This window comes from Rhyacophila brunnea, unplaced genomic scaffold (assembly GCF_057557595.1).
Source record: "Rhyacophila brunnea isolate RB1 unplaced genomic scaffold, BYU_Rbru_1.0 scaffold_18, whole genome shotgun sequence".
NCBI lineage: Eukaryota > Metazoa > Arthropoda > Insecta > Trichoptera > Rhyacophilidae > Rhyacophila > Rhyacophila brunnea.
This window is the reverse complement of record NW_028232837.1, coordinates 35760745-35780002: the sequence shown is the minus strand read 5'-3', so window position 1 is coordinate 35780002 and position 19258 is coordinate 35760745. Positions and strand designations below refer to the sequence as shown.

The following is a 19258-nucleotide window of genomic DNA, read 5'->3' as shown; positions in this document are numbered from 1 at the left end:
TTAAATATCCGTGACATTTAATACGATATATTTTCCATTACTTTCTTGATTCTGTACATGTCTTAATTTAGTAAAACCGATTATCGAATTGAAATATCAGTGTCAATGAATTATGAATTAACTTTTCTTATTCAGATTTAGATATTTATGTAATATTAAACCAATAGATAGGTAGTTGAAATATATAAGTACTTAGTTACCTACACACCAACATGGTAATATTAGTTTTAATCACTCTATATAATTATTCACATCATGGCATATATTTGTAATAATTGTAAATGACAAAATCTGACATTTCAACGGCAAGTGTTACCGTATCGGGAAAAACATGGTTAAAAAATAACTTATTTTATTCACTAATTGCGGAGACATTTAATCATTTTTATTAAATACTAGCTGAAGTACCCGGCTTCGCACAGGGTCGCTTCGTGGTTATATTTATCTTAGATATTTGAAAAATAATAAGAGGAAATTATTTTTTTAATATTAAAATATCTGTGTAATACAATATGGCAATATGAAAATAATTCTAATAGGAGTAAAGGTCAAACATAGGAACACTAAATTAAAATCGAATCCAAAATATGAAAACGTTATTAATGTTATTAATATATAGTAAAAAAAAATCAAAATTGGATGGAACAAACAAACAACAAACTTTGTATGTTATATAATAATAATTTAGAAACCTTCGCAGGTGTGCGCACACAATTGACAAAAGTTTCATCGCAATCGGATGAATGGTATAGGAACGCATACGAATAATAGTAGAAGAAGATGATTTTCTAATTCTGAAATCTTCGTGGGCATGCGCATGACAACTCACCAAAGTTTCATTGCAATCGGATTAATGGTATAGGAACGCATACGAATAGAAGAAGAAGAAGATAGTTGTACTAATTCAAAAACCTTTGCGGGCGTGCGCACAACAACTGGTCAAAATTTCATCGCAATCGGATGAATGGCATAAGAACGCATTCGAATAGAAGAATAAGATGATGGTTGTACTAATTCAGAAACCTTCGCAGGCGTGCGCACAACAACTCACCAAAGTTTCATTGCAATCGGATGAATGGTATAGGAACGCATACGAATAGAAGAAGAAGAAGATGGTTGTACTAATTCAGAACTCTTTGCGGGCGTGCTCACAACAACTGGTCAAAACTTCATCGCAATCGGATGAATGGTATAAGAACGCATACAAATAGAAGAAGATAGAATAGAAGAAAAAGAAAATAGTTGTAACAATTCAGAAACCTTTGCGGCGTGAGCACAACACTTGATCAAAATTTCATTGCAATCGGATGAATGGTATATAGAAAATATAATGAAGAAGAAGAAGAAGATGATGATTTTTCTAATTCAGAAACCTTCATGGGTGTGCATACAACCACTTACCAAAATTTCATTGCAATCGGATGAATGGTATAGGAACGCATAAGGGACAGACACACAGACAGACAGACATTCATTTTTATATATTAGTATAGCCTATACTCTTCCCGCAAGTGCAAGCAATAAGTTCACAAAGTTTTATCGCAATCGGATGAACGGTATGGCTGCGCATTAAATACGAACAAACAAACACACAAATACTAATTTTTATATATTAGATTAATTGTGTATTTATAGTTATTGAATTTATTTTGTATATTTTTCATATTTTTGTCATCGTTTAACAATTACAAAATAATTTACCTAAATTATGAAAAAGAGAATTTTTATATAATGGTAATATTTTCAATAGAAAAACAGAACGAAGCTATTGCAGATTTGGTGGACCATAAACAACTCGATCATAACTATGAAAGGCTTTCTGGATAGTGTTTTGTTGTAATTTTGTTGTAATTATGACAGACGATTGTGCATAGGGCTCCTAGTCCTAAGCCAAATCGTTTGGTTTGCCAAAAAAAAAAATACTACTGAGCTTAGGTGGCCCACACATATAAAAAAAATTACAAGATAAAAAGAACTTCTTATATACGTTTTTAAATTTTCTGTTGAATCTTGGTTGAATCATATAAACTTGACCAGGTTAAACGATCAGAAAAATTTGTACTTGATAGAAATAATACTGAAATGTCATTTTGACATGTCATATTGATTTCCATAGTAACGCACGTATATATTAATAATTTAGTTGCTAGGACGCCAGACCCTTAGCAACCAATAATGGTGTCGAAATAACTTTTCATACAAAATAGAATTAACTGAAAATGAATTCACTTCCACTTAAAGATGGCTAAAAGTATTAAAAAAATGCATTGACATCGTGTTCTATATATCGTGTTCTATGTGTGCATATATTCTAAAAGTTTCAAATATCTAGCTAGTCGGGAAGTTAGTTAAAAAACGATTGCAAGATTTGTACCGGACAAAGAACCACCGGACAAATAAGAATACGAGCTAAGAAAAACGTTGTAAAATAGAACGAAGAACTTATTCAAAATATTTAATTACCTTATAATTAATGTGACACCTGTTTTTATGTATTGTTTGATATCTTTTTCATATTGAATAATAATTTAGCCGACACGCATCACAGTTTATTATTCGTGTTTTCATAGTGCAACCTGCTGCGACACTTCGTTTTTACGATTCGCAGCGAAATGTAGACCCAAATACTGCTGTAATGCACATTTCCAGTCGTTTTATTTTTGGAAATTTATCTTCCAGGATATATTTCTGATAAAACTCAAGCTTATCTCTTTCGAACATGTATTCTCTATGCTTGATTGCAGTTTTATTAGCTCCATTAGTAAATTTGGAGGCTCAGATTCCACCACCACGTTAAATGGAGACGCTCGCCGAGTGTGTGTTGCCGGCATAGGCATAAAAACAGATAAGTACTAGATACTGTTGTTCATAATGTTTCTTGGTGTAAGGATACAATATTTATTGTTCTAGATCTAGGAGGTTGCGCTGTGTGTATAATTTGGCTCTTCGGGACACAGTTGAAATAATAAACAGTGTTGATATTATTGGTTTTGTATTGTAAATAATAATTTGGATTATACACGGTACTGATACAGGACTATTATATTCGTTTTGAAGATGAAGTTTAAAGGTTTACATTGTCATTTGAATTGGATTTAATTTATTAAATGAAAAAACAGGATTTTCAATTTCGCGGTTATTTACGAACAAATAAAAAAAAATCAGTATTTTATATAACATAATATACATTTATTCTAACATCATAATCATAATATACATGACAGATATTTTACAGTTCTTATAATACATAATTACAAGATAAAAAGAACTGTTTATATACTTACAACGTTTTTAAATTTTCTGTTGAATCATATAAACTTGACTTGACTAGTTTAAACGATCAAAAAAATTGTATTTGATAGAAATAATAAAATAATACTGAAATGTCACTTTGACATTCATATTGATTTCCATAGTAACGCACGTATATATTAATAATTTAGTTGCTAGGACCCCAGACCCCTATCAACCAATAATGGTGTCAAAACAACTTTTCATAGAAAACAGAATTAACTGAAAATGAATTCAATTCTACTTAAAGATGGCTAAAAGTGTTAAAAAATGCATTCGCACCGTGTTCTGATATATTTTAAAAGTTTCAAATGTCTAGCTAGTTGAGAAGTTAGTTAAAAATCGATTGCAAGGTTTGTACCTGACAAACAACCACCGGAAAAATAAGTATACGAGATAAGAATAACGTTGTAAAAAATTAAGCAAACTTATATTTAAAAGCAAGTGATTTATTAAGAAATATGAATAAATTATAGATTGGTTTACATATTTAAATTGAATTGTTAATATACTTATTTAAAAAAAAATATTCTGCATTTCAATAAACTACTTATGTGTCAGGGCTACGATGGCCGAGAGGTTACGCCTTAGGCATATATTGTCGTGGGTCACGGTTTCAAATCCCGGGTCTGAAAAAATTCACATGTTGTTCAATGTATGTTTGGACCTAGAGTATAGACCTATCAATATGTTGAGCATGTGGGTAACATCTATTTCTCGTAAAAACGAGGATATATAACTATTAGGATAGGGCATGGTTAAATATCTAATATACACCAGCGGTTTCCAAACTTTATGTTACTACGGCTACCTTTAAAAAAAAGTCTAATCTTGGCGCCCCCCCTTTATTTTATTAAATACTACAGACACATTTTTAAATAGTCAAAAATTTAGGTAGGTACTAATATATCAAATGGAAAAAAACTTAATTAGAAAAATAAACAAGGTTTTACCATATATTCATTTTCAAAATAATTTGTTTTTCTTGCAATGAATGTGTTTGCTTAATATTAAGTTCTCTTTTTCTACTAAGGCGCGATATTTGGATTTCAGTCTCCATATCTTCAGACAGGTTTGCAAAGAACCTAAATTTTGTAGAGCTATTTTTTAATGTAGGTTACAACTAGTGGTCATTTTATGAACTATGCACTTGCGAACTGCAAACATGTGGCCACATTTGTGTTAAGCTTTTCGCGCCTACCTTTGCACAGTACGCGCCTCCCATTTTGGGAATCGCTGATATACACATATTACTATGTGTATATTATATTTAATGTGTCATGTAAATGCATTTTTTTTTAAACCGATAGCTGTTTCAATAAGTCAATGAGTGAAATAAATAATTATAATTATATTATTTATAATGGATAGTGTAAGTTCATTGTGGTATCATTGTTTGGCATGCATTCTGCAATGATTCAGTGAAGCATCCGGTTTTAATTGCAATCAGTGAAATTATCTGCATTTGGATATTAAAATATTTTTCCTCACTATTGTTATTAATTTATTACAATTAGGTACATATTTTTATTATTTCACAGATAAGAATACAAATCATAATAATATGTACATTAGTTTTATATTTTAAAAATATCACCTATCACACCATACATTAAAGTCATTACTCATTGGTTATTTATACTTATTTTATCACTTTTGATATTATAAATAGGTAGTATACTATAAAAACCCTTGGACCACCCTACACTGTTGCACCGCTTGTGATGGATTGTGATGTGATGTGATTTTCATAATATTATAATCATCCATTATGTACCACTCCTGAAGCTCTATCGTCTGACCCACTATTAAGTCCGATGAAAGTTATCTATAATAAAAAAAAACACAATAATTTTACTAAAGTTTTTAATTATTAATTTGATTTAATAAAATTTAAATATAAATGATTAATAATCATTCTTTTAACATCATTAAAAAAATTTAAATCCTACATTTGAATAAGAAATCTTAAAAGTTGAATAAACAAGAAATCCTAGAGATCAATAGGTATAAATTTTTGCCTAATTCTAAATTTATTGTTTTATGATCAATTCAATTTTGTTACTGTATCCTATATTATAATAATCGGGATTGTCTTATAGATTTAGCCTAACTTAATCGATTGTTTCATTGATTATTTACTTTTGACTCATAATTTTGTTATAATTATTATGACTGCTCCTGTTTACTCGATTGTCCATCAAGTGGTATTAATGTATTATTATATTGTATATTTTATGTATCATGTTATATAAATTATTTGTTTTGTAATGTAATATTAAATGTGTTATGTATTGTAAGTGTTTATTGTTTTATGTTAATAATTAAGAATGTTTCGTTTTAGTGTCCTTTTAATGAGGTATTAAGAAATATGCATATGCAAGTTTATACATTTTAATTAATTAAGTGTTTTATAAGATATGATAGGATACTTCAATGTATTGATTGATTGCTTTTGTCAAATTTTGAATTTGTTATTAAAAATGCATGTTGCGTTTTCTCAGAATGACATTTAGTTGAAAATGTCATTATGAGGCGGACGAAACCGGTCCAGACATTAAATAAAAGTAGAATAAATACAATAAAAAATTTGCGTTTTATTAAATTAAATTAATAATATAATGCATTTCCACCGTGGATTGACAGTAAACACAAAAATTCAAATTTAAATTTTAAGTATTTTTTCAAAGCGTCCCATTTATAATATGTAAAAATCAAATTAATATTACCATAAATCGTCTCTCACGCGAAATATATCAAGGGTGGAAAATACTAAACTAACCAAGAGATCCCTTTTCTAATCTAGACTGAGATGTCGGGGTGATATATGAAAATACTCATAGTATCTCTAAGGTTAAGGCAGTGGAGAGATCTTCCGTCAGGCCACCAAGAAACTTTCTTAGGCTTGGTACATACTATAACGATATATTACTATGATTTATGTAATATAATATTATATTAAATAGTAGGTGTGAACTCAGGAAACTTAAAGAAAATAATAAAAAAAACTTTGCACTAAAGGCCCAGTGGGTCTATTCTATACTTATCGACCGCTAAAGTGATAAATATTATCAAACTTAGGGTAGGTTTGTATTAAAGTATTAGCACTTATTGTAACAAGTACAATAAGTTGGTTGTAATTATTGCAATAAGTGCTATATTTTAACAGCACCTCTCTTGGCTGTGATAAAATTTAGAGCGAGATATACAGTTTTGACGGCTAACTTATTGTAACAATTATAATGCCTCAATACAAATATGTAATTAATACTATCACTTTAGCGGTCGATAGTCGCCTTGTGTATAAAATGGAGAATTAGGAGTTTTACTTCTTTGGCGTAACAAAACAAAAACAAAACTTGTGATAACCTAGATTCTTAGACTAGCTCTTAATTATTGTCTTGTTAAATTACACACTCAAGAAAAGGGGCCGCTTATTAAAGCGCCGTTGGTTTATTTCTATACACTTTAACTTATATTACTAAATTATATAATTATTTTTCGTTGTTTTTATTTTTGAAGTAACAACTGTCACTCTGACGTTTAATCGTTTGTTTACGTAAGGGATTGCAAATGGCCAACAATAATTAATTCGTTGCCTAGGCAACGGAACAATTCTACTATCAAACTTGCGTTTGTATATAACTGACTGATTCGCAACTAACTCCATACTGTCGCGCACGTTCGTAACGTCTCAATTTCACTCTCTACCAATCGGCCCAAAATAAGTATAACTTTAAAAAAATATTATTGTTTGTTACAAAAATTTATATCATTATCACTTACTTACTTACATCATGATTATATAACGGTTGTTGTTATTAATAATGTTAATTATAAGCAAACAGACGACTCCTATCCATGGGACACAGAACAGCGATGTAACAGCTCCAGAGGCCACTGGTTTTGGCGGCGGTGGTGGCGGTGGTGGTGGTGGCGGTGGTGGTGGTGGCGGTGGTGGTGGTGGCACTGGTACATCTACAGGGGGTTGACCAGGTAAACTTACTGCTTCCGATACTAAAAAGAAAAAATACATCACTTACAACATTGGAAATGTCTATATTAGAGATAATAATATAATATTATAGTAATCGTCCAAGGTTAGAAGGAGTTTAAATGTAGCAGGAATGTATTCTTTCATGCCCTTATTCACAAAAAAGTCTTCATATTTTGATGTTTACAAAATAACAGTTGCGAAAGGTAATCTGTTAAGATCTGACATAAATAGTCCAAAATAAACTTTGCGAGTCATATAAATTTATTTTAAAATAAGAATTATTTTATATTATATTAAATAAGAATACAATTTACAGATGGTGTTGGGTCCTTTTTTAAAATTCAATTAAACACTGCGAAAACCAAGTCATAATAGATGATAGTCAAAAAATAATCGTCGTAAAATATCTAAAATTATGTTATTATAACTTACATAATTTTGGATATTCTACAGATAAAATAATATGTTTTATATATTGTGGTTTCGTTTAGACAGGGCTTAATGAATTTTATAAAAACTAACCAACACGCATGTAATAGGTATGTATTGTTAATTCAACAAAAACAAAAATGTATGAATGAAAAATTGGGCAATATTTTGTCGAATAGCCCATAACACACCAAAACTATTAATTATGGTTTGATATAGACAAGGTTTCATTGATTTTTGAAAATCAACCAACCGCATCTGTAAAATGTAGTCTCAATTCAATAAAAACACATACAAATGACTGTCAAAGTTTAATGTGCACTATTTATGTCGAATCTTAACAGCATACCTCCACCCTTTGCGACTGCAAAATAATATTCGGTACTGTTCGGTTTTTTTTTTTTTAGAATTATTAATAACCATGTCCTTGCTTTTTCGTACAAGGTGGTTGTTAGTAATTTTGAACAATCACAAACACCCAGGCTTTGAAAAGTACGCATAATGTTGTGTCCTGGCCGGGAATCGAACCCAGAACTCCCGGGTGGAAGGCAAGCGCCTAACGCACTGCACTACGAGAGCCGACTGTATTGTACAAAACGCATTTTGAAAATAGCCGATAAACTGGATTATTTGTTAGTTTGGGTTAGTTTAGGTTAGGTTAGGTTAGGTTTGGTTTGGTTAGGTTAACCTAACAAATAATCCAGTTTATCGGCTATTTTCAAAATGCGTTTTCCGCTGTATTCCATATAACCGAACAGTACCTAATATTCAGTTTTTTAAATTTAGTACATACAGATTTTATACAAAAAATATCATATACTTACCTAATATGTCAGTCTCAATGCATAGTTTTAATCTATTCATAACTGATATCCAAAATGTTAAGACAATAAAGCGTATGAGGGTATGAAAAATCTTAAAATGCATTTTCCACAGTGTTTTTATTTTGACAACAACGATTTCCTTCAGGTAAAAATATAATATAAGACCCATGAACTAATTGTCTAGGTTTATCTTGTATACACTTTAACTAACCAGGCTCAATGTTCGATCTTAACTGTTTCGACTGATTAATAAATACCTACCATGATGCCAGTAAATTCGTTAGTTTTACAAATTTGGTTGTTTTTAATGAAATGTGAAAATGCATTTATTTTTAAATTGTAGGTTGTATTGAATAAGTTTGCGAATCAATCGATGAAATTGTTTGTTTTTATAAAAAAATGCATAATAAACGTTCCATTATAAATATAATACAATTTTTAATGCAAAATAAATGTTCCATTATAAAAAGAATATAAATTATATTGTATCTATTACTGTTCCATTATAAATTATATGGAAATAAAAAATGGCTACTTGTTTTAATATTTTATTTTTTTTAGTTTTTGTAAAACTTTCCATCACTTTCTGAAATAACAAGAGGTTATTATTAATACAATAAATAATATCTACTTCTGATTATGATGTAAGTACGTATTATTTTATGAGAATTAATTTCATTGAAACAGCCAATTATTTGTTTGTGGAATTCGTATTTTTTTGGATTTATATAATATTAGAAAAAAATCGTTCAGTAGAAAAAATTACGACACCCGACGGGACTTGAACCTGTATCTGCTGGATTTGCGCCAGTATCAAGATTTTTTCTATTGTATAAATGCAAGATAATATGTTTTCAAATTGTGTATATATTCAGTACATATAATGTGACATACTGAAATCTTGTGTCTTATTCGTTGAATAAAAGAAACAGTTTATTAAAAATATTTTTTTTGAATAAACGTAGTACCTATTACTATCATTTCTTTCGTAATACCAATACTAATTATATCAATAACTATCATACAATTTTATAATATATTCGATATAAAAATATTTTTGACGTGATGTTCGTAATCTGAAAATTTTGCATAAGTTTTTAATTATAAATACTTAATATGAGTGAAAAATAATTCCACATTTTAAATAAGTTAAAAAAAAATAAGATAAACATAACATTACGCTTATCAGTCTGTGTTAATCATGTATGGAAAGTAAACGTTCTCTTCAGGACCGTGATAATAATGGACAAGTTATTAATTAGTTAATTTAGTTAGGTAAGTAACTTATATATTATAATTATTAGTAATTACCCTTTGAGTAACACGTGCAGATGTAATTAAGGCATTCACCCTCAGTTTTCCCGATACTTTTGCAATGATTATCGCAAGACTCGTTGGTACAATCTGTACAAAATCCATTGGAAAACACAGACAATATCACGTAAATTAAAATAAAATACTTCATTTTTGAAAGAGTCAGTTGACAATTGCAAATGATCAGTAATTTGCAAGATGTGGGTATTTATACAAATAATTACTTTTATCTACATCCTGTTCACATGCTTATCGTTGTCGTCAGGAAAGCTTGCGGTCATTAGGTATATTGTTTTAATATAAAACAATTTCGTATTAATAATATAATGAAGAACGCAATATGACAAATGGAAACCATCCGCTTTCATTTCTAATCTCAAATAGTATGCTAAGTTGTTAGGTACCTACAATATCTACCTATTTTATAATCTTAAATATATAAATGCCACATCAATCATGAATAAATTACATATTATGACTATTTTATGACTGAGGATTAGATTAGAGCACTTCCACGAAATCCATTCTCAAACAATTGCGGTTTTAGGTCCATGGAGGTCTGACAAGTTTAGAGGTCCCCTTGTGATTTTTAAAAACTAAGATTTTGGTAATTTCAAACGAAGCGACCGCATCGTCAGTCAATGCTTTCAAAAGTTGTAATGATCGTTTTTGTTACTTCATTTTCCGCCCATCTTAATATGTTGTCCCATAGCAATGCATGACCTGCATATCCCCACGCGACGTCACACTAATATTTATTAGTGATGTTTATTTTTATTGAGGTAATTAACACTCCCATCACAATTTATACAATACATTAAGTTACATGGAAGAAAATTGCACCGGATGCGATTTTTTTTACTATGTGAAATAAAGTCATGAGATATTTTGTATACAACGTTGATTTTCAATCAGATGGTCAATTATTTATATGTACAACATTAACTATTCAATGGATGCAGTGATTGCATTATTAAAGGTACCTAAAGTATCAAATTTTGATAAAACCTTGTTGAAAATCAACATCTTTGCTTTTCATACAGTTAGCCACAAAATATGTATGTATTTGTTTAGGAATAACGTTATTGAAAATGATTATTTTCTTTATATTATATACCGACATACTCGTACATATATCACCACGTTTGATTGAATTGTTGATTTTTTGTATTTTACGAGAGATGGATATTTACCAAACCATGCTTAACATAGTAAGTATATCAATACTCTGGAAACTGGGTACAAACATACATTAAAAACACAACGTGTGAATTTATCAAATACGGGATTTGCACTCAAAAACCCCGACATTATTAAAAACAACACAATACCGTTCGATCATCGTGGGCGTTACATTATTGCATTGGTTACTACCACAAGTTATTCATTAGAGAGACGTTTCCGAATTCAGTCACACAGGAATCAATTTCCATTACATAAAATCAAGGGGTCCACGAAAAAACAATGCCTGATTTAAAAATAATATGGACCTATTACAAGTTTAAAAAAAAATATAGTTAGGTGCGTTTAGGCCTGGCTTTCGAGATAACATTTGGGTTGAGTCGATTTTACTGCATAGTAAGCAGTTGCCTTTGTAATTATAATCCAAAATCTGCACATGGGTAACAAAGAGAGTGAACCATAGCGGGCTCCCAGACTCGGATCTTTGACCCCCCCCCCCCCCACCTATCTCTAAGGTTAAAGGTAGTTTGTTGTTTTTATTTAATAAAACGCAATTTTTTTATAGTACTTATTCCACTTTAATTAATATATTAGGACCGGTTTCGTCCGCCTCAGTGGGACATTTTCAACTGAATACATTTTTTTAAAACAATATTTATCAAACAAAATTCAAAGCGATAGAAATAATATAACAATAGGTACATAATAATACTACGACTAATTTAAAACTAATGAGATTGGACATTAATATTTCATACTACGTCAGGGGCATTAAACAAATTATTTAAAATATTAACAAACCACAAAATATGAAACAATCTACACTTACATAACATTAATATCAACAAATAATTATAATTAATCAAAATTTACAATAAAAATTTTATAAAAAATAAAATAAAACAATATTATCAATTGAAGTGAGATCGAATAAAAAAACAAATACAACCAAAAATGAGTCAAAATTAAATAAAAATTAAAATAATAAATAATATACAATATATAAAGTTATGTTATGACAATCCCAAATATTAAATAGGGTATAATAATGGAGAAGACACAAAATATAATTGATCATTTAACAAATTAGAATTGGGCAAAAATTTTATACCTATTAATTTTTAGGATTTCATGTTTATCCAATTTTATAGATTTCTCATTCAAATGCAGGATTTTAAAATTATTACTGATATTAAAAGAGTGATTATTTAAACTTAAATAATTTCCAAAAGCTGAAGATTCATTACCATTTTTGGCACAGGCTAAATGTTCTTTGATCCTAGTATTAAAAGAACTTCCCGTTTGTCCAACATATTTGGCATCACAAGAGTCACAACTTACTAGATAAATTCCACTTTGGTTAAGTTTATCTAATCTATCTTTAGTATTCATACATGGCACCCAATCAATCAAAAATCGCATCGACTAACCACATATTTAGTGTTAATTTAGTTAATGTTAGGCTTGAAGACATTTTTTTACTCTGTGCCATTTTATGATGCGTGCTTATCTGACTTGGCTGGTTGATCCGCCATGCCGAGGCCCCGCTTAAGACCGGACCCCAGGCCAGAGCCTTGTCAGCCCCTTCCCTTGCGGGGGGCATCCTTTCTATTTATATCAAATCGTGCTTCAATATTGGGACCATAACTAAAATAAAATTTGATATAAGAAAATAAAAAGGATTTCAATTTATACACATTTATATTTTTATAAAAATCGATGTGTTTTAAAATAAATATAAAAAATATTACAACGATGAATTAGTCAAATATCTATACGGTGAAAAATTGAAAACTTAATAAACTAAATTTTAATAATAAATATGACCATAAAATATAATGTAATAACAACGTAACTATGGACATAAATATGTAACAAATTCACATTTTTTTACTGTCGTAAGTTTATCTTTGATTTAAAATAAATATTTTTCTTTTTAGTGTTTTCAGATAGGTACATAAGTTGAATTAATTATTGTAAATTATTATCAAAAATTGTCTCAAATTGCAAGCTTCGTATTTTTCCGCTAGGTGCCTCTGCTGGTATGCCTCGTTCTAATATGAAAAGTATTAATTATTCTATTATAATATAATAATACGACATAAGTACATTATAAATACTAGATTCATTAGTAAAAACCGTGTCCTTTATAAAACTAATCTTGTAATAATTATAATATAATATATCGTTTTAACTAGAGCTAATGCCACCTATATCAAAGGCTGAGAACTAAATGAGTTAGCTGACATTGAAAATAATATTCGTGCAACTTAACATTATTAATACATTGTATTCATAGATGTCACTGCATTATCATTCTTTTAGCGGCTAAAAATAATATTCAATTTAATAATATTTATGTACAAAAATAATAATCTAATCGGAATCTCAATGATACTTTAAAAAAATGATCTAGAAATTTAAGTCACGTTGACATAATATTATTAATATAGTAAACGTATCAATAAAATAAGATACCTACACTCTTATAATCAGTGACGTCCCGTGGGGGTAGGCAGATTGAGCGTCGCTTGGGGCGGCAGTTACTCTAAGGGCGGCAAATCGAGGAAAACCATTAGGAATATATTGAAATAGCTACCTAAACTTAGTAATAACGAAAATATCATTCCATTAAAAAATTCAACTCACTGATTTTGTCGGGTTCGCGATATCTAGTTTATTTCCGTTGCCCTGCGACGTCCTTGGTGACCAGAAACAACTCGTGCAGATTTGCGAATAATTAGTCTGATATTTTGTTAGTAATGTATCCATACAACACAAGATATTGGACTCAAACTCATTGGAAAGGATGATTAAAATAATGTATAAGAAAATGGGGCAGCATTTTGGCGCTGCTTAGGGGCGGCATTTTATCTGAGGACGTCACTGCTTATAATTTGAGTTAGCATTTAGTTGGTAGAGCTTCATTTTACAAAATGCTTAAGGGGGGACATGTTCAGCGTATGTCAAAATGGAGCGTGGAGAGTTATAAGCATGATGATGTTCAAACACGCGCGTTAACATGATCTACTTCAGTTTTGGTTTGTCAATTTATGGCTACGGCCGTCAAAAAAACACTACCTTATTCTTAGGCCAATAATTATTTTAAAGCAATCATTATTCGTTGGATGTTTATCACACTAGAATGGTCAAAGACATAGCTTATAATTAGTATCTTTAGAATTATATTCAAATGTGTTAATCTTGCCTAATTTTTGAATAATAAAATGCCTAATTCTTGTCAAATTTGGGATCACAGAGATTATCAATATATTTTTTTATCGTAAATATTTCACTATAATAATGTCGACATAAATTATACTATGGTTTTATAAATGCGTTTAAAAATTAATGAATGTAATAAAACTTAACACCACTGCACATGTATGTACTGAAATATGACTATATTCTAAAACATTAGAGCGAGAGGTTTAAAAGAATACTATTTTATGTAATAAAAATACTTTATGCAGTCATCAAATGTTTAAAATAAATATAAAGGATAATAAGGGTTCAAAATAATATGAATAGATTATCTACAACGTTTAAGGAATGTCCAGGATCATGCTTTGAGAATACAATAAAAGCTCCATTTTAAACAACGCTGAACATGTCCGCCCTTAATAGGTACAAATTATTTTTAAGCTGATTATTTTTAGGTACCTATATTTTTTCAAGCCGAATAGAATACTTACTGTAATTATTTATTTAATTAGTATGTATGTCACTCTTGATGCAGTTGTAGGTACAGAATTGGCGAACCTCTTTATCGCGTTGCAAAATTTCCCAAATATTATTTTTGAACTGTCTGACGTGCCGGGCAGTTTTTCATGAGGAAAAAATAGTTTTTAAAAATCCTTTTAAAAAAATGATGATGCTCTAGATCAGCGATTTCCAAACTGAGGGGTGCGCCTCCCTTGGGAGGCGCGGACTGTTGCAAAGGGAGGCACGAAAATTTTAACACGATAATGTAGACACAGGTTTGCAGTGTGCAATTGCATAGTTTATAAAATGGCAGCTAGTTATAAACTACATAAAAAAAACAGTCCTATAAAAGTTAGGTTGTTTGCAAACCTGTATGAATTATGAAGACTAATTTTATTATACCTCATTTCTATACTTAGTGCATGGCCCCCACAAGAGGGGGGCTGACATGGCTCCTGTCTGGGAGCCCGGTGTTGCGGATCGACCAGTTAAGTGAGATAAACACACACCACAAATTCGTTCTATTAGTAAAAAAAGTCACCTGCGGCGCTATTTCGGTTACAGTTTATTAACATTTTATAATATACCTATGTGTCTATGTGATTCAATTTGATGTAATTGTGTGGTGTGTGTGATTGATGATAATTCACACGTAGAATTTTATTTAATTATTTGTAGTGTATTTCCTGACTAATAAAAATGGTTATACTTATATGGATCGAACTGAAGAATAACATAATACTTTGTCAAGAAAAGCGATGCGAGTAGGAACTGCTACCGTTCGTAACATCATATTTATGCGAAACGGAATTTTCTGCATTAGATGCAATGAAATCAATATATCGAGCCAGCTAAGTAGAAAAAAAGCACTTTGTGCAAAAATGTATTTAATGAAATTAAAGGGGGGGGGGGGGGGGAGGCGCCAAGATTAGATTGTTTTAAAAGGGAGGCGTAGTAACGTAAAGCTTAGAAACCACTGTTCTAGATACCACTCAAAGAATGTAGCACACGTATTAGCTTTATCACTTTCCACCGGTCCACCAATTTTGAAACTGCCTGCCAGAATTAAAACTACTAGCTTCATCAAGTTTTTGTTTCTTATTTTTTATGGGTACAAATGAAACTGTTTGGTAATGTATTAATTGGTTTGGCACAAATTGACACGAGAATTGCTCCGATCAGATGAGGTTATTCTCTCGCTTCAGTGGTCTCAAGCAACGTAAATCGATAAAAATTAGAGGTTCGCGGTGCGGCATCCTCCACCGCCTGATGATTCTAGTGTGATAATATTATATATGACGCATAAAGTCTATGGAACGACCTATGCAATTATATATTTACATTAAACGTAATGCTTATTCTTGAAGACAGTGACGTCCCGTGGGGGTAGGCAGATTGAGCATCGATTGGGGGCGGCAGTTACTCGAAGGGCGGCAAATCGAGGAGAATCATTAAGTATATATGTACTATTTAGTATATCTACCTAAACTTAGTAATAATGGAAATATCTTTTTATTAAAACATTCAGCTCACTGGCTGGAAACAAAATGTATTAATTAACATAAAAGGTTTAACAGGACTGTATTTTTTTGTCGATTTCGCGATATCTAGTTTACTTCCGTTATTCTTGGACGTCACGTCCTTGATGGCCAACAATGATACGTGCAGACTTACCCACCTAATTAATTTATCCAAATATTTTTGCCAGTCACTCGCGAGTTTTGAAAGTTATCACGTGTATTTTTAAATGTATCTGAAACCGTTGAATTAGATATGGCATTTTAATTAGTTTCAGTGGAATATATTTTGCTAGTAATGTATCCATACAACACATTTCTTGGATATTGGAGTCATAAAGGATGATAAAAAATACTGTATAAAAAGGGCGGCATTTTGGCTCTGCCTATGGGCAGCAGTTTGTCTAGGGATGTCACTGCTTCAAGTGTATTTGCCTGCTATTTCTTAAGCAATGCGATCTGTCATTTACTATTTTTATACTGGTATTTTTTTTAATCTTCAACGCAAAATAATATCGCGTGCCGTAGGTTCGCCACCCCTGCAGTAGTACATCCTTTGCTTAAAGTGCCATACCATGTTGATATGTTCCGTTTATTAGGTACTATAAAACAATGGGACGAACGGGCTTTCGCTTTTATTTCAAGTAATTTCTCTTTGTAATTGCATAGAAAGTAAAAAATGTTTTTGCATTTCCACTGTTTTCTTCCTAACTACATAGTTTCGTGCGAACTCTGTTACCATAAAGACGTATTAAATAAACAAAAAAATAACAGTCAGAAGTGTTAAAATAATAGTTATACTAATAAAGTGCTTTCAAATGTTATTTAAAACGCTGTTATTATTAGTAAGTTTTCAAATATTATTATAATCATTTTATTTATACTATATTTTCCCATGTAATTACATAATTCGAATAAAACACTATAACTACAGTAAAACGAGGGTCTTACGACCATTTATACAAATACTTTAATCGTATCGATAATGTATTTTGCAAGATAAAGATTATAGCAATTATATACCTAGGTACCTAAGGTATATTCTAGAATATTTTGTGTTAAAATCACAGCTCCCTAGTCTTCTAAAATTCAGTAATTAAACTTCTGTTAAACTGCTATTACATGTCAGTTATGTTATAATACAATCAATCAATCAATCAAAATTAATAAAAGATATCAAATACATCTGAAAAAAAACTATAATGTATAATTTTATTTATTACCTATGTAAAATTAAAAGTATTTGAAATAAAATTGTGATATATTTTGATTAATAAAATGTCTTCCTAGTAAGAATTGATAGTTTGCAGTTACTTGATAACAATAAATTTTAGAAAAAATATTAATTAACTACCTACCATCATTCTCAAAATAATTACCAATGAGTGGGCAATCTCACATTAGTATATTGTTCACCATTGTAATTATTTGATATATCCCCCGGCTTTCTTCAATATTAAAATTTATTGATATAATAAAATAACATAAGAATATATTTAAAATTATGAATATTATATTATCCGGATGTTCTTTTTATAATAAATACGTTATTTTATATTATCATGTTACCCAACCTGTAATTAAATAATTAAATTTGCAACATCAGTTTCAATAATCGTGCTTATAAAGCATTTCAAAAGTATTATTATTGTATAATATTATTTAATAAATTCCGTATTTGTAGTTGAAATTCTGCAAAAAAAACACTGAACCTATTTCGGTATTTGATTGCTTAAGGCTGTACCTCAGTTGAGGCACGGTCTAAAAAGATCGTGGCTAGGCGATGCGCGGATTGCGGGTCGCGGGTGCAAATTACGCATGCCGAACGAAATATAATTTGTCATATAAATCAACAAACGTCAATTTTATGTTCTGTTTATTGTTCTATTAGTAACAATAATAATATATTCATTGACATATTGTTTACTTTTTAAAATAAATGGGTAACGTTTTTAGTCATCTTTACACGATTTAAGCATTAATACGCCCGTCGCCATCACGAAATAAAGTGACGTGTTTCCGGCTCGACGTTCTCTCTCAGAATGCGAGCGAGTCCAAAATTTCGTCGCGCCCATAGTTGAAAATTATTTGCCATTTCACTGATGTATCACCTTAAGAGCATACTTCAGGGAAACGGCAAATAATTTTAAACTATAGGCGCGACGTAATTTTGGACTCGCTGCCAATCGGAGAACGAAAGTCGAGCTGTGAACACGTCAATTTGTTTTGTGATGGCGACGGGCGTATTAATTCTTAAATCATGTAAAGATGACTAAAAACGTTACCCATTTACTTTAAAAAGTAAACATGTCAATGAATATATTATTATTGTTACTAATAGAACAATAAACATAACATTAAATGGACGCATGTTGTATTTTTTTGACAAATTATGTTTTGTTCTGCACGCTTCGCGGCACGTAGTCAGGATCGTTTAAACCGTGTCCCAGTTGAAGTATAGCCTTAATTAAATGAAATATCTGGATTTCAAGATGAGTGGGAAAATAAAATGTATTACAAAAAAACCTATTTAAAAAAAATAGTTAAATAACCTTGTTTTAATAGAATCTTCATAATAAAAATTTGCAAATAGTTTATATCGCCTCTGTTCTGGCAGAACACACTAACTGGAGAATACTAGTTTTGAGTAATTTGACTTTGAAGTTATTAAAATGTTTGAAATGGTCTATCATGTGAGTAAGTAATCGTAAAAAGGATGACTTTAAAATAAAGACTGTTTATTTATTAAGAAGGTTTCCGGACGATAAAGTTTGAAATAATGAACATTTTGGTATAACTAACTCAATATGTCATTTTTTCGAATTAGTGTCTTCTGCTAGAACAATGACGATATACGGTACATTTAAAATTTAAGTTTTCCATATCCTTTCCAGATTGAATTATCGATATTACATAATAATTTAACGAATGAACCACCGCTTTTTCCTTTGGGACTGAGGTCCTAAATATTTTAATTAATTACATAATATTAATATGTA

The 19258-nt window shown here is 30.3% G+C and overlaps 1 long non-coding RNA gene across 2 annotated transcripts; it reads right to left on the bottom strand.

Annotated features, from left to right (window-relative positions):
* Positions 1-2901: 2901 nt before the first annotated feature.
* Positions 2902-10040, bottom strand: LOC147073475 (uncharacterized). Of its 2 annotated transcripts, none has more exons than XR_015070467.1 (3): positions 9853-10035; positions 7078-7308; positions 2902-5119 (listed from the first exon to the last, which is right to left on the bottom strand). It is a non-coding gene; the product is annotated as an uncharacterized LOC147073475 (long non-coding RNA). The 2 variants fall into 2 exon arrangements; XR_015070468.1 differs by having other exon boundaries at positions 2904-5119; positions 7086-7308; positions 9853-10040.
* Positions 10041-19258: the final 9218 nt, after the last annotated feature.